At 44.0% G+C, this 9696-nt stretch overlaps 1 non-coding gene across 1 annotated transcript; it reads right to left on the reverse strand.

Moving 5' to 3' along the window:
* Nucleotides 1–6057: 6057 nt before the first annotated feature.
* Nucleotides 6058–6164, reverse strand: LOC120271200. Its single transcript, XR_005539821.1, has one exon. It is a non-coding gene; the product is annotated as a small nucleolar RNA R71 (small nucleolar RNA).
* Nucleotides 6165–9696: the final 3532 nt, after the last annotated feature.

The following is a 9696-nucleotide window of genomic DNA, read 5'->3' on the forward strand; positions in this document are numbered from 1 at the left end:
GAATCCATGCTTTCTTCGATGTAACGCAAACGGGCAAACGTTTACGTCCTTGATCACTTTGCTTCTTCAATAACAGACATGTTGGTGGAGATCTTGTTCTATGTTATTGCCCTTGTGCCCTTCCAAATAGTTGTGCTAACTTGAATACAAGGAGGTTGGCACACATTCCACCATCTCAAACCCGACCTATGTCTTCGCATTTGAACCTTAGCAAGATTTCCTCCAAATTGGTGCATTACGACCCACATTGGCTTCATTCTCTCATAATCAGCCTCATAACCCTACCTGCATGAAAGTAACATAAATACACACATATTAGCGTTAAAACCCGAGAAAAGTAATGCTCAATATAAGACCTCAAGTGTGAGCTCAGGGATGGCAGGCTTTGTAATCGACAAAAACTACCTCCAACCACCCACCCATACGAGATCCTCGATCTCGTCTGTGAACTCATCTCCCTGTTGTAGATCTCTCAGTATACTCGTATTCAGAAATTGAGTTTGTCCGAACAGAAGTTTTGACATACGCTGAAAACGAGCTTGATGCTCAGGAATAGTGAAACTCATGCCCTCGAGCTCAAGAGATGACTGCCGCGGTCGCTTATCAGCTTGCTTCTTTGACCGAGGTGCCATAATCTGCAAAATTTGAAAGAAAATCGACCAAACAAGTTAATTAAACAATGCTACAGAAATCCACACGGTCGTGCGGAATTTTCGCACGCCCGTGTAGATCCACGGAGAATGAAAAATGCACGGTCGCGCCTTAAAAATCCAAAAATACACGGTAAAATTGCATTTAACTTCATTCTAAGCATGCATAACCATTCTAATTATAGAAACAAAGCATTATTAACTAATTTCATGAATGAAAATCATGAATTTGCAAAGCAAATCAAAGATAGGGTTTACCAATGAGTTGAGATGAGAGAACTTAGAATCGGCCGGAAAAAAAAAGCAAAATCCTTCTAAATCGGCGATACGAGGTCGGGAAACAGTATAAGAATGCTCACAAATGAATGGAGGTTTTGAGGGTTAAGAGAAATGATAGTCCTTTTAAAAGGACTCGCGCCTCTTGGCATTCTGTACATCTAGAGAAAACGCACGCCCGTGCGGAAATTACCCACGGACGTGTGTTTATCAAAAGGTCGCTCACAGGGGTGAGTCCACGCCCCTGTGCCTTCTTTGGATGAGCTCGCAATACAAATCCACGGGCGTGCGGAAATTCCACAGGCCAGTGCGTTTTCTCTAAATGCCTTAGAAAACTCTGTAGGCTCTGCAGAAAATTTCTGAACATGATAACACACTCAGAGCCTGCCCTATTATGCAATTTGTACCAGTGAAAAACATGAGAAATAGGTCATACGACCCAACTTTGCCAAATCAACTTAAGAACACATGGTGACATAAAAAAAACACAGAATAAAATCACAGCACAAGTATATAAAACTCACGACACCAACACTCAACAATTTATTCATGCAAACAAACTAAACTAACCAACTAAGAAAACAGTAAACACTTGGGTTGCCTCCGAAGAAGTGCTTGTTTAACATCACTAAGCTTGACGTACCTTGTCTTATCTCATGGGGATTCATAGATGAAGGTTGCCCTCTTACCCATGGCTTGGAAGCATGATGAGCAAAGTCTCCTAAGGGTAGAGGGTGAATTATCGCGCTTGGGTCCACCTAGCAATGGTTCAACCACCTTGTTCGGTTCATGCACGTCTCCAACAGCCTTGGAGCGTTTCCAGTGGCGTCTCCTCGCCCTCTTTATCTTCCGGAGCACCTTCTTCAAGATCCCCAGGATAGATGGTACTTCTTCCATCAAACCAAGCATCATTACTTCTTCCTTGTCCTCCTCTTGGTCGAACAAACCTTCTTATGGGTCCGGGTTGAACATCTCCTGCATGTATTCATCAACAAGCTCATCAATAGTGTCTAGAAAATACAAAGTATCATCGAAATCAAGAGAATGCCGCATGGCTTCAGCAAGGCGGTATGTGAGCTTGTCATCTCCAACTCTTAATGTGAGCTCTCTGTCGTCCATGTCAATCAATGCTTTGGAAGTACGCAAAAATGGCCTCCCAAGTATCAAGGGTACATCCGCATACTCATCGACGTCTAGCACTACAAAGTCAACCAAAAAAATGTACTTGTCCACCTTGACAAGCACGTCTTCAATAATGCCCCTCGGATGCCTCACCATTCGGTCCGCCAATTGCAATGTCATCCGAGTTGGCTTAGGCTCGCCCAAGCCTAGCTTCTGAAAGAAGATGTATCGCATGATGTTGATACTGGCCCCTGAGTCTGCCAATGCCATTTCTTCACCTAGATTGCCAATATTACATAGAATGATGAAGCTTCCCGGGTCTTTCTTCTTGTTCGGCATGTTCTTTTGCAACACCGCCAAGCACGAAGCATCTAGAATCACTGAAGCACTCTCCTGTAACTTCCTCTTGTTAGTCAACAAGTCCTTCAAAAATTTTGCATACTTGGGCATTTGGGCCAATGCCTCAACAAAAGGAATATTGGTGTGAAGTTGCTTGAACAAACTCAGAAACTTCTTGTACTGTTCATCCCTTGGGCATTCTTCAATCAAAAAGGATAAGGGAATTTTGTCTTGAAAGATGGGGGTGTCACCTCCTTCTCTTTGGTTGTTCCCTCCTCGACCTCTATGACCTCGGGTGCGTGTTTACTTGGCTTCTCATTCGGAAGCCAACCTTCAACCTCATGACCATTTCTCAAAGTGATCACCTTCTTATGCTCTCTAGGGTTGGTCTCGGTATTACCTGGCAAGCTTACTTGTGGCCTTTCCGATAAGGACATCCCAATCTGCCCACTTGACTTTCAAGATTGTGCAAAGTGGTGGTGTGGTTGCGAAGTATAGCCTCAACTGATTTAAACCTTGTATCCGACGATTGCGTAAACCTAGTCAAGGCCTTCTCCAAATCGGTCATTCGGGTCTCCAAACCTGAAACTCTTTTACACCTTTGGGCTTGTTGTTGTTGGAAAGCCAGTGGCCCCATGGCCTTTTGTGGACCTTGGTTTCTGACAAGATCCTCTTGCGTATATCCCGCAAGTGCACGGGTTTGTCGAAGTAATAATCCCGGATGAGCGGGTATCGAATCCACAGGGAGTAGGGAATAAAAACACTTAATCCGCTTCTTAGCTATGTGAAAGATCAGTAGTGATAAGTGTGATAATGATTCAATTCTCAAAAGTAAAAACAACATGTAAGAGAGCACGAGTAAAGGAGGAGGTAAGGCAATCGATAAAGATGGGGTACTCGGATAATGCTCCGCCTAGGACAATCGTTCAAGTGCGAGAACCCTCTATTATGCTTCCTAATCAATGCATAATAGATGGGGTACCTTAGGAGTTGCTTCTTCTTCAATTTCAACTTGGAAACAATCTGTCTTCGCCAACTCTCCTTGCATTATTTCTTGATCACAAACATAATGTCCACTCAAACAATAGTCACATTGAATGAACAGTTCTTCATGTATCCTCTCAATCTCGACAATATCATACTCATTCCGTCCCACTTCTTCATTGTCATTCACTACCACATCTTCTCTACAATGAACTTGACTTGCTTGCTCAAATACTTGTTGTTCCTTGGAGAGTGTGTCAAGTATTCCTCCTAATTGATGCTCAAGGTTTTTATAGGAGGCTTCATGACATATTCGTGTGGTCTCCATATTTTGGACACAGACCTCTTGAGGTGTCTCCCAATGCTGTTCGCCATTATTCCATATTAAGTTTGGGTAGCCCACTTCAATTGGATGATAAACATTGTAACATGGAATGTTTTGTTGTCGTGAAGTAACAATTCTATCAACCTTTTTACTGAGAGCTTTGACCTGCGAATATAGAGCAACAACTAGGTCAATCATCATTTAAAATTATTGCAAGAAAAAGTAAGACATGATAAAAGAAAACAAATGAGAATGATGGAAGAATAAGAAAGTGTGAAATAAATTTTTTTTTTTTTTGGAACAAATCCGAATGGTGATAGAGAAGAGATGTGAAATAGAATGAAGGGTAAATAGCTAAGAAAACAAAGTGCAAAGTATCTCTAAACGCCTACTCCCCAGAAACAGTGCCAAAAACTTGACAAGATCCCCTTGCGTATATCCCGCAAGTGCACGGGTTTGTCGAAGTAATAATCCAGGATGAGCGGGTATCGAATCCACAAGGAATAGGGAATAAAAATACTTAATTCGATTCTTAGCTATGTGAAAGATCAATGATGATAAGTGTGACAATGATTCAATTCTCAACAATAAAAACTACAAGTAAGAGAGCAAAAGTAAAGAAGGGGGTAAGGCAATCGATAAAGATGGGGTACCCAGATAATGCTCCACCTAGGATAATTGTTTCAAGTGCAAGAACCCTCTATTATGCTTCCTAATCAATGCAATGGTGAGTCGTGGAAATCCTTAATTACATAGTCCAAAATCTAAGGTCAACTATGCCTAACTCTATACATGTCCCGGAGGAGAGATTGGAAAACCTCTCAACCTCGCACTCGCATAGAGTTGCAATGAGCTCTAGGGATTCCAAGTGATAAATCTCTTCCTAATTATAGACCTAACCCTTTGGTCCAGGTGGAAGGTCCGTAACAACGATTAAGCCCTAGATACTAAGATCACTTCTACGCTTCACTCCGTTGCACACGCAACTAAGCCCCAGCGGAAGTTTATCCCTTAGACCATTCACTCTATTATGGCCATAAATAACTCGAAGAACGGAGGTAGAATATATCAAGTCAGAGGGGAAAGGGGACGCTCCTATATCTCTCGACTCACCCTCTCAACCCTCTCCAACCTACCTTTATCTAACGCTCGTGGTGTGTCACTCACTCACAAGGTTACTAACGAGGACTCTCAACCCTAGTGTCCCTCTAGGGGAAATGTTCATACAATCAAGCATTCAAGGTTGGAACTCACAATAAACATCAATTTATTGAAAGGATAATAAAGAGATTCAATGAAACAAATACATCCTAGGGTTCACAAATACCCAAGTACCCACTCGGGGTTTAGCTCTCCATGGAGCTAAGTACAATCAAAGAAATAGAATGTAAAAGCAATGAATCCATAAAGAAACCCCCTCGATAGTCATGTCGATGGTCTTGTGGAAAGTCATCTATTCGTCGTCCAAGGATGCCCTCGTCCGGTATAGGATACGCCTCGACGGAAGCTCCCCTACCAACCTTCTTCCTAAGGAATGATGATGTCAGAGCCGTACAACCTCTCCAAAACCTTGGCCAATACCCCTCGAAACCCTAACCGAAGCCCTCTCTCAAGTTGGGGAAAAGATGGAGAAAAGAATACTAAAATCGGGGCTGATTCGGCTTTAAATAGGGCTGGAATCGGGTGATTACACGGGCGTGGATGCTTCACGCGCCCGTGCGGAATTTCCACACGGGCGTGGACAATTTCCACACGCCCGTGTGGATTCTCTGAACTCATGTTTTCTCGGCCGACTGTGAACAGTGCTACTACAATACCCGGCCTGAATAGCTTCGCGAATCCATACTTTCATCGCAGTAATGCAAATTGGCACACGTTCACGTCGTGGATCACTTGCTTCTTCAATGATAGGCAAGTTGGTGGAGCTCTTATTCTATGTGCATATATCGGAATGCTCGAGTGTGACTGCCTTTGTGCCCGTCCAAATGGATGTGCCAAACTCGAATACGAGGAGGTTGGCACACACTCTAGCATCTCACATCTGACCTATGTCTTTGCGTTTGGACCTTAGCAAGATTTCCTCTAAAATCGGTGCATTGTGATCCACATTGGCTTCTTTCCTTCATACTCGGCCTCACAACCCTACCTGCAAGAAAGTAACATATAAACACACATATTAGTGTAAAAACCTGAGAAAAGTAATGCTCAACATAAGGAAACAACGCTTCGTATTCATATCGCACAAGCACTTATCAAAGAGCAAAGCAGTGGCTACACTCATTACCTAGAGCATCAATTACCATATGGGTGGAGATGGTAGAAGCTTTTCTTGCCCGTTATTTCCCTCCTGGAAAATCCGCGAAGCTTAGGAATGAGATCTCATCCTTTGTTCAGTTGGAATTGGAGTCTCTATTTGAGACATGGGAAAGGTTCAAGGAGCTCCTAAGAAAGTGCCCGCAAAATGGATTTCCAGAGTGGATGATTGTTCAAACCTTTTACAACGGTTTGAACCAGAGTACAAGGCAACTCTTGGATGCAGCAGCAGGAGATAACTTAGGTAGCAAGACCCCCTATTAGGCCTACCAGTTAATTGAAGAAATGGGGTTAAACAGCTACCAATGGAATGCTAGGGAGAAGAAAAAGTGGCCGGTATCCATGTGATAGATTCAGTAACTTCATTGGCGGCTCAAGTGGAAAATTTGAGTAAGAAGTTAAATCTTCTAACTTTGAATAGAGTAGCGGCCGTGATGAATTGCAACGGGTGTGGTGGAGGACATGCTCCCTCTGATTGTCCGATCTCTATTGGTGATGCATCTTCGGTTGAGAAAGTCAATTTTGTTGGTAATGGCATGAGACCTCAAGGAAACCCATATAGCAATACATACAATCCGGGTTGGAAGAATCATCTAAATTTCTCATGGAGCAATCAGGGTCCAGCAAAGGCCATGGGGCCACCGGGTTTCCAACCACAACAATAAGCCCCGCATGTGGAAAATAGAGTTTCAGGTTTGGAAACCCGAATGAATGATTTGGAGAAGGCCTTGACTAGATTTGTGCAATCTGCAAATACAAGGTTTGAATCAGTTGAGGCCACACTTCGCAACCACACCGCCTTTTTACATAACCTTGAAAATCAGGTGGGGCAAATTGCGAAGTCTCTCTCTGAAAGGCCACATGGAAGCTTGCCACGCAATACAGAGACCAACCCAAGAGAGTAGGTGAAGGCGATCACTTTGAGAAGTGGTTGTGAGGTTGAAGGTAAGCTTTTGAGTGAGATGCCGAAAGAACACGCACCCGAGGTTATAAAGGTAGAAGATGGAACAAGCAAAGAGAAGGACATGGCACCCCCACCTTTCAAGCCAAGAATCCCTTATCCCTCTAGATTGAAGAATGACCAAGGGGATGTACAGTACAAGAAGTTCCTGAATTTGTTTAAGCGATTCCACATCAATATTCCTTTTGTTGAGTTATTGGGCCAAATGCCTAAGTATGCGAAGTTCTTGAAAGACTTGTTGACCAACAAGAGTAAGTTGGAGGAGAGTGCTTTGGTGATTCTAGATGCTTCATGATCGGCAGTGTTGCAAAGCAACATGCCGAACAATAAGAAAGACCCGGGAAGCTTCATCATTCCGTGTAGCATTGGCAATCTGGGTGAAAAATGGCATTGGCGGACTAAGGGGCCAGCATCAACGTCATGCCATACACCTTCTTCCGAAAGTTAGGCTTGGGTGAGCCTAGGTCCACTCGGATAACTTTGCAATTGGCAGACCGAACGGTGAGACATTCGAGGGGTATCATCGAAGATGTACTTGTCAAGGTGGACAAGTATATATTTCCTGTAGACATTGTGGTGCTAGATGTGGATGAGGATGCGGATATACCCTTGATACTTGGGAAGCCGTTCTTACGGACTTCCAAGGCATTGATTGACATGGACGACAGAGAGCTAACTTTGAGAGTTGGAGATGATAAGCTCACATACCGCCTTGCTGAAGCCATGCGGCATTCTCTTGATTTTGATGACACTTTATATTTTCTAGACACTACTGATGAGATTGTTGATGAATACATGCAGGAAATGTTCAATAGGGACCTGTACGATGGTTTGTTCGACCAAAAGGAGGATTATGAAGAAGTAATAATGCTTGGTTCAATGGAAAAAGTCCCATCTACCCCGGGGATCTTGAAGAAGGTGCTTCGGAAAATGAAGAGGGCTAGGAGACGACACTCGAAATGCTCCAAGGCTGGTGGAGACGTACGTGAACCGAAGAAGTTAGATGAACCATTGCTAGATGGCCCCAAGCCCGATAATACACCCTCTACCTTCAAAAGATTGCGCTCATCATGCTTCCAAGTCATGGGTAAGAGGACAACATTCATCTATGAGCCCCCGTGAGTTAAGACAAGGTACATCAAGCTTAGTGACGTTAAACAAGCACTTCTTGGGAGGCAACCCAAGTGTTTCCTATTTTTCTTAGTCGAATAATGTAGTATTCTGCATGAATAAATTGTTGAGTGTTGGTGTCTTGATTTTTAGATGCTTGTGCTGTGATTTTATTTGAGGTTTTGAGTATTCATCGTGTGTTTTCATGTGGATTTGGCGAAGTTGGGTCGTTTGAGCTTTATTTCATGTTTTTCACTGGTAAAACTTCCATAATAGGGCAGGCTCTGAGTGTGTAAACATGACCAAAAATTTTTTGCAGAGCCTGTAGGTTTTTCTAAGGCATCCATGGAAAACGGACGGGCGTGTGGTATTTCCGCACGCCCGTGGACTTATACTGCGAGCTCATCTATAGAAGACGCAGGGGCGTGAGGCTACCCCTGTGAACGCCCATGCGAATATCGCACGGCCGTGGGTAATTTCTGCACGGGCGTGTGATTTTCTGCTGAGTTTGGCAGATTATCCTAAGAGCACACAGGGGCGTAAACTCGCCCCTGTCGGCGACTTTGTGAACTTCGCACGGGCGTGGATAATTTTCGCACGCCCTTGCGAATCTCTACAGATGAGCTTTCTCAATTCCGAGAAGACACAGGGGCGTGCACTTGGCCCTGTGAGCTGGACCTGTGAATGTCCATGCCCGTGCGGCATTTCCGCACGGGCGTGCGGAACACTTAGGAATTTTCTCGGATGTCTAGAGAAGCCACAGGGGCGTGCAGCTACCCCTGTGGGTCGGGCGCACGGGTGTGGGTATTTTTCGCACGCCGTGTGAGAACGATCAGAGTCAATGGATGTTTTCCCCGAGAGCGTACATGGGCGTGCAACTACCCCGGTGCGGTTCTTTCATGGAGGCGCACGGGCGTGGGTAATTTCCGCACTCCCGTGCGGATATACAGAACGCCAAGAGATACGATATCTTTTTAAAGGATTGCCGTTCCTCTTCTTCTTTACATCCTCCATTCATCTTAGAGAACTCTCACATCATTTCCTGACCCCTTAGCGCCAATTTGGTAGGATTTTTAGGAGGTTTTCTGGCCAAATCTAAATTCTCTCATCTCATCTCGGTGGTAAGACTTATTCTTGATTTTCTTCGTCAATTCATGATTTTCATCGATGAATCTAGTTAATAATGCTTAGTTTCTTTAATTAGAATGATTATTCATGTTTAGAACGGAGTTAGAAGTAATTGTAAGTTGTATTTTTTGATTTTTGAGGCGCGGCCGTGATATTTTCACGCCCAGGGGATCCAGACGGGCGTGTGGAAATTCCGCACGACCGTATGGATTTTTGCAGTATTTGTTAATTAACTTATTTGATCGATTTCATTTCAAATTTTGCAGATTATGGCACCTCGGTCGAAGAAGCAAGCTGATAAGCGGCCGCGTGAGCAATCTCCCAAACCCGAGAGTATGAGTTTTACCATTCCTGAGCATCAGGCGAGGTTTGAGCGGTTGTCTACCCTCAGATATGGCCAGACCAGAATCCCTAACGTTAGCACACTCAGGGAGAATCAGTTAGCTAAGGCTATGGAAGACGAGATCGAGGGTATGCTTGCGGTTGGC

The sequence above is a fragment of the Dioscorea cayenensis genome, chromosome 10 (assembly GCF_009730915.1).
Source record: "Dioscorea cayenensis subsp. rotundata cultivar TDr96_F1 chromosome 10, TDr96_F1_v2_PseudoChromosome.rev07_lg8_w22 25.fasta, whole genome shotgun sequence".
Classification (NCBI taxonomy): domain Eukaryota; kingdom Viridiplantae; phylum Streptophyta; class Magnoliopsida; order Dioscoreales; family Dioscoreaceae; genus Dioscorea; species Dioscorea cayenensis.